The sequence below is a fragment of the Rhododendron vialii genome, chromosome 6a, assembly GCF_030253575.1.
Source record: "Rhododendron vialii isolate Sample 1 chromosome 6a, ASM3025357v1".
Classification (NCBI taxonomy): domain Eukaryota; kingdom Viridiplantae; phylum Streptophyta; class Magnoliopsida; order Ericales; family Ericaceae; genus Rhododendron; species Rhododendron vialii.
This window is the reverse complement of record NC_080562.1, coordinates 1,695,977-1,703,522: the sequence shown is the minus strand read 5'-3', so window position 1 is coordinate 1,703,522 and position 7,546 is coordinate 1,695,977. Positions and strand designations below refer to the sequence as shown.

The following is a 7,546-nucleotide window of genomic DNA, read 5'->3' as shown; positions in this document are numbered from 1 at the left end:
AGGTTTTAGCAATATGGTTTCTTTGTTTGTCACCAAGGTTTTCGTTGTTGAGCTGATTGTGGTGTTGCTGTTGGGGCATGGTTTGCATTGCAGTAATCCACATCAACTGAATGCGAAACTGCATGGAAAAACTGCAGATACTTTTAGAGAACTTCCATTTTTCTGGATGCCAATCCTTGGTTTCTCGACAATACAAACTGCATGGTTTAATTGCTTCTGAAAGCCAATCTGCCAGAAATATAATGCGAGATTAGCTTGTCTATAACTGGAGTGAGGTCATAGCATTAGTGCTTACAGTTCTATGAAATTGCTGCATATAGTTGTGATAATAAGAAATGGAAAGTTGCGTTTGTTTCTAAATTCAGGGCTTTAAGCATCCTGTGAGAGCAACTTATTCCATAAACAGCTCTAGATTCAACGTGCATCTCGCAAATGAGACTGGAACTATTGTTGCCACAGCTGCAGAGAACATGTTCTGCGTAACAGCTCAATACCTGAAGGAGAACAAACATGAGGTAACCGCCATTTCTAAAGCTACTCCCACATAGCAAATACACAAATTACATTCGAACTTGTACAACTACATGAGGAAATACAGGGTACTTTATCCATTCAGGCGATAGAAAGATTCGCCAAACCTAGGGAATATGTTGTTCGGGTTCGTGCACACAACTATGGCACTCATCAACAGCAACAATGTGTGTTTAATATCCATGAATGTGACCCCGTTGATAATACCAGAACAGATGAAGACGGTCAGACTCCTCGTGCATCAACAGTTCAGCTTGAATCACCACCACAAATCACTCAAGCAGCCGTTTCAGGATGAAAGTTCAAGCGCTTCTATGGAAGATGACAATCTGCCACTAGCTGTTGCTTTCATCATGAAGAAAAAGAACGACTACTAACAGCCGTTTCGGCACTGAATTGCTACATGCACCTTACTTTTGTGTATCCTAAAGTGTTGCAGTACCTTCTGTTAATGTTGCTTCTACTTAGGCTGTATATTTAAACCTAATATCATTATTGTCTAATTTTCTTCTGCATTGCTCTAGCGTCTCTCTTTACCAAAAAAACCTTAGACGATGCAAGTAATTTAACAAGTCTAGCAACGAAAAAAACAATTGCTCATGAATTGTATTACCAATTTCAAGTCCAGCCCAAGGAAAGAAATTAATGTGTCTCAGTGTTTGCATCCAAAATATTCCTTCTGTTATACAGTTATACTCCACCTAAAATCAATGGGGGAAAAATGACGACAAGAGGCAGCAGATCAGAAAAAAGTAAAGCGAATCTTCCAACAATTCGATTCCAACAGAGACGGCGGCCTCAACCGTGAAGAAATGGCCGCCTGCAAATCAACCCGATTCTGGATGAGGTTTTCAAGACCTGCGGCGAATTCATAGACGGCGAGAAGGGACTGACCTACGACGGTCTCCTCCGTACCTACGACGACGGCGATTGCGATTTTGATGCCGCAGGGCTTGAATTGAAGCCTGATAGTGGACGTGATGACGTGGGTCTTCGTCCTTGATAGTTGACGAGCGGGCGGCGGCGGAGCCGGCGAAGAAGCAGCGGACGGCGGCGTGGGCGGTGTCGCTGAACCACGGGCTCGTGTTCGATGACACATGGAAGGTGGTGGACGATTTGGAGATTTTGATCAAACGGTTGAAAGCAAAGCAAGTGAAGGATGGGAAAATGAAGGGTGGGGAAAATAGTAATAATGATGTTTTATTCGGATCCTGTACTTATTTTGTCACTTCTAATTCAAAAATAAGAAGGAGCATTTCACAAAATCCTTCTTAAAAAGTTCATTTCACATTTTCAAACTAAAAAATAATGTAAATAAAAAAAAATTCAATTTTTTTTGCACCGTATTAAAGATCTCAATGAGATCTATCAAACAAGATCCATAGTAGTAGGAAAATTATTTGGGTAAACAAATGATTTTTGAGCTTGAAGTTGCCTCAAACAAAAAAAAAGACTGTTGCTATGATAATGGGCGCCGGCGGAGAGAAATCGTACCGGCGGCAGCGTCGGGCCGTCTCCGACCACCGGACGGCCGATCTGAGCCGTCCAAAAATTTTAAAAAAAAAAACCAAGGGGGCCCTATGCGGGAATCAATGGCATCCGAGGTGTGTAGGGTGCTTGATCCGAGCACCCATTTTCCGTGTATATATGATGATTCATATATACACGGAAAATGGGTGCTCGGATCAAGCACCCTACACACCTCGGATGCCGTTGATTCTTGCGCAAGGCCCCTTGGTTTTTTTTTATAGAATTTTTGGATGGCTCGGATTGGCCGTCCGGTGGCCGGAGATGGCCCGGCGCGGCCGCCGGTACGATTTCCCTCCCGCCGCCCATTGGTACCTATATAAATTCTACCAAAATAATTACCCTCCTCCTTATTTTCCGGAACAACCCTTCTTATTCAACAAAATATAAGTTTTTTTTTGTTTCTGGAACCCAGCCTTAGGGTCAATGTAACGACCCTAATTTTGGCCCTAAATTTTTCAAACAAAATTTATATTATTATTCCGAATTGTATTAATTTAGTTAATCTAATTAGTTTAATAATTGTCTTGTCCCGATAATTTAATTGACATGCCTACGAATATATATGTATATGTATTTTTTCCTAGAAATAAGGGTTTTGGTTTATCCTCTCTCCCTTTCCCAGCCAATTCTTTCTCTCTCTCTCTCTCTCTCTCTCTCTCTCTCCTTGGCCGAACCACCTCTTCCTCCTACTCCTTAATTTCAGCAGCCATCATCATCTCCTACCTCCCCCATTTACTCTAACACTTGCCCACCTTCCCTCCTCTCCCTCCACTCTCTCATAATACCCTCTCTTGCTCTCCAAAAATCATATTACAAAGCACACCACCACACTCACTGGGAATTCAGAGAAGAAAGGGAGAAAGCTTGAGTTTCTCCCATGGTGGTCTAGAGAGAGAATGCGAAGTGGGTTTCGATCCTACACTTATCCGAGCACCCATTTCGACTGCCCACCTTCTAGAACGACCCCGAGTGCTTCTGAACGAATCATCAACAACCCGAAGTCAGCGCCAGCGTGCCGTTGCTCCCTCGGCTTGTCCAATTTTCTCGAAACCGTTACCCGTTTTTTCAGCCTGAACCAAGGTATTATAATCCTTCTCTACTCTATCCTAAGTATATTTGGTGATTACGTATTGATTTTTCGATCCGGAATGAAAGAAATCGATCTTGACGTCGCGTGGTCGAGACCGGCCATTTTTCCTCTGCTTTTCGCTGCAATGAACAGTAACCCACGAGTGGGTTGTCAATTATTGAGATCATTTAAGCACTCCTAATTATTTATCCCTAAGTGTTAATTTAAATGAATTGTAATAGAATGAATTGAAATCTCGGATCGGAGCCGAGGAAACAAGTCACTGCTCTGTTTTTGTTTTCTTTGCAGTTCACTGTTCATGCACGTTTTGTTTTTAAAAGAAGATGTTCTAAAATTACAGATATCCCCTATGTTTTCATTAGTTCTAAAGTTGACCCAAAACTATGTGATAGCTTATTTTACCAATTGTTGTTACATTTAATGTTAGGATGATAAATGCGTGTTATGACCAACTTGCCTTAGTTATTAACTGTGATTAATAGTAAAATGTATTACTGTACAGTAACTTACCTTAATGTTAGTAAGAAAAGTTGATCAGTTTAGAACCAAATGGCATATTGGTAAATGAAAAAAAAATGAAACAATAAATAGATAGATAGATAGAACAAATATAGACTTCAACCCAGTAACACTAGGATTCTTAAATTCACCAGATTATAAATATTCTACGGATTTCAAAAATACTAATTGAAATCCTCAAAGTTAATAAATTATATACATGTTCAACAAACTTTAAATATTCGAAAGGCACTGGCCCAATCCAAACCTCTTATGTGTTTACTTACTCGCACAATATCAATTGTCATGCTTGTTTCTCATTGAAATGTATCATATTGGATTCAGTTGTCATTGGCAATATATGATTGTACATGCTAGTCGGACTTAGGTTCACTGGGTGGTTACGAGTAGTGACTCACGTAGACGATGTTAAGTAAAGGAAAATTGGTAAAGTGTTGGAAGTGTGAGTGCGTGAATTGTGATTTGAGCCATGGTGATGGCAAGGGTAACCAATGGGGCCTTATGTTGAAATGGGTAACCAATGGGGCCCAGTGTTGAGAAATGTTGTGACGTTAATGTATGATACGTCATGGAAAGTTTCTCTTGGGAAAGAGAATGGGTCCCATGAGACGGTTATAGTTAGCGTGGGGTAGTGGATGTCCGACCCTAATGTACGATGCGTCATGGGATGACTCGATCCTCCTGTTATGGTCTTAAGTGAGAACATGCTAGGTACATAACTTAGGTGCGCTCACCTAGGACCCTGGTGCAGGACAAGCAAGAGGAAGGGTGGACCCATGAGACGGTTGTAGTTAGTGGATGTGGGAGGAAAGGATTTCGTGGAGATGATCCTTAGATTTCATGTAAGATGATGGATAGTAAAGAAAAAGACGATGTGCTATAATTCTGTACCTCTCGTGTATTATCAATTGTGATATTATTATTATTATTGAATGCTAATTGTAGAGTAAAGGGTTGGTAGGATTGGGATTATTCTACTGGGTGAATTATCACTCACGGATACATTTGTATCCTGGTAAATCGTTTGCTTCGGCGATCAATTTGCCAGAGAGTGCAGGGTTCAATGGTGGAGCTGTTTGACACAGGAGGAATATCAAAGGCGGAGACCGAGGATGCTTGAGATCTGTATCAACACTAGAGTCGCTCTGAAGATGTTTAAATATAATGTTAGATTTTTTTTGCATTATTTTTTAAATGTAAATTTTGTATAACGACAAATAAGGGCCTAGTAGTTTATAAAATTCAGTGTATTTTAGGGTTAATGCCTCCGAAATTCTTTGAAAAATCGGGGCGTTACAGTCAAGTTCTGAGATTTCTGAGAAAAGGGTAGTTTGGGAAGAATCAGGGCATGATTATGCTGCTTTTGTGAAAGAATGGGGTGTTTTGAGAACAAGGGCAGATGGGGCAAGATCAAGAGAAGAGGCATTTGATGGGCAAATGGCAATTGGTAGGGTTTTGTATGAGCATCAGTTGTATAAGGAAGCTTTGGTAAGTTTTAAAAGAGCTTGTGAGCTTCAACCAGCCGATGTGAGGCCACATTTTAGGTCTGGGAATTGTTTGTATGTTATTGGGAGGCATGGTGAGGCTAAAGAGGAGTTTGTTTTGGCTTTGGAAGCGGCCGAAGCCGGGGGAAACCAATGGTCTTATTTGCTTCCCCAGATACATGTCAAATTGGGAATCTCACTTCAAGATGAAGGTATGGTATCAGTTCTTGTGAGCATGAGAGAGAGGCTGCTATTCTTTGTCCAACTCATTTTAGGGCTTTCAAACTGTTGGGTAGTGCTTTGTTCGGAGTAGGCGAGTATAAAGCAGCTGTGAAAGCCTTGGAAGAGGCTATTTACCTGAAAAACAATTATGCCGATGCCCATTGCGACTTGGCTTTGGCTTTGCACGATGGGTGATGATGAGAATGCAATTAAGGAGTTTCAAAAGGCTATTGATTTGAAACCTGGTCATGTGGATGCTTTGTATAATTTGGGTGGGCTTTATATGGATATGGGTAGGTAGCAGAGAGCTTCGGAGATGTATACTAGAGTTTTGGCTGTTTGGCCGAACCATTGATGTGCACAGCTCAATAAGGCTGTGTCGCTTTTGGGTGCTGGGGAAAATGAGGAAGCTAAGAAGGCTTTGAAGGAAGCGTTGAAAATGACAAATAGGGTTGAGTTGCACGATGCTATATCGCACTTAAAACAGTTACAGAAAAAGAGGTTGAAAGGGAATGGAGGGGCTAATGGGGAGGAGGTGTTATCATTGTAGAACCATCAAAATTTAAGACGGTTACTGAGAGGACGACATTAAGGCAGGAGTTGGCAATTGCTCTTGATGTTAGGGCATTTCAGAGGATAACTAGGTTGAGTCGGTGCGATGTTGAACTTTTGAAGAAGGAGATGACTGAAAACAATGCACCTGTGTCCTATTCTGGTATGGGTGTTCCTGAGAAATCTATTCACAAGGCTTCATTGGAGGTAATTCTCTGCCGGTTGCTCAATTTCTTGAAGCCAGAAACTTTTGTTGGAACTGTTAAAGCTATAAACCAGAAAATCTTTTCTGTATTGGATGAATCAGAGTCAGGTAGAGTGGATTTGGGCATGTTTTTCGCGGTTCTTGCCCCAATTTGTGGTGGCACTACTGAAAGAAGGAAACGGGTTGCATTTGATGCTTTGTTATGGCTACCTGTTACATCAAATTGTTAAGGGCCATCTACATTCCCTCACATGGTATGAGTGAGATACTGGAAATCCATGGGGAAACAGATTAAGCTATGGTGTCCTTTACAGAATTCCCTGCTATGTTTGACGATCCTGATTAGGATTTCGGTGTCATGTCTGGTTTAGTAAAGCTTGAATCGGTGGATAGGAATCGCCACGGTTATCATGTTTGCTCAGTTTGCCGTTACCCTGTCATTGGGTGTTCAAGGAGATGAAATCTCATTTCAGTTTGTGCATTCAATGCTATAGTGAAGGAAAGGTCCCTCCTACCTTCAAGCTAGAAGAGTACAAGTTCAAAGAGTATGCAAGTGAGTCAGAAGCAATGAAGGATAACTGCATGTGGTTCTGTTTGCATTCGAAGAGCTCCTCCCCTAGCTAGGTATGTTTCATTTAATTTTTTCTGTTCCTGTAATATTACCCTACGCCGATTTAGTTGTCCAGTGTGCAATATATAGCTCATAAATGTGTTCAGAGGGCTTTTGTGCCCTTGTATAATAAAATCGAAGTGGTCGTTCTAATGTCATTGTTTCCAACTGCAAGTGTAGAGATCTCTTGTCAGCTGTCATTATTCTTGTTATTCCAAAGAGTAAAAAGAGTTGTGTGGTGGCTTTTGTTCACATCCTTTGAGTTATGTTCATGCCTGGGGATATATTGTGGAGCTTAAATTTCTGGTGTGTGCTAATGGAAGTTCAGGAGCTTATTGGATTCTCCTCGGTCATTTGTTCGGTAGGGATTATGTGCATATGTAGTTGATCAATTGTACGTTTGGGAAGGTATTTACATATTGTGAAGCTTGAAATGTCTATTGTGTTGCTGGTGGAAGCACATGAGTCCATTGGATTCCTCGGTGATTTGATTGGAGAAGAATATGTGTGGAATCCATAGATCTCGTGTCTTTTGAAAGCTACTTCTTTGATGAAGAAGACTACGTTTTCTTTTTTTGAAGTTTTAGGCCTAACTCATCCAAATGAAGGCCCAGTCTTGTGTTAAAACCTTTACCGAGGATGATGGCATTAAGGCAAGCTTGGTTCATAAGGTTAGAGGCTACTTCATCTATTGGCATTTGGCAATTTACTTTTAGCCCTTAGGTTGGATACCTCTGGAATATCCAACATTTTGTCAGCCAGGTTTTAGGTGGACTAAAAGGGTCCAGTCTCTGCTCAAGTCA

The 7,546-nt window shown here is 41.1% G+C and overlaps 1 pseudogene; it reads left to right on the top strand.

Annotated features, from left to right (window-relative positions):
• The first annotated feature begins 1,252 nt into the window (after nucleotides 1-1,252).
• On the top strand, nucleotides 1,253-6,995 carry LOC131330368 (uncharacterized TPR repeat-containing protein At1g05150-like; annotated as a pseudogene).
• The last annotated feature ends 551 nt before the right edge of the window (nucleotides 6,996-7,546 follow it).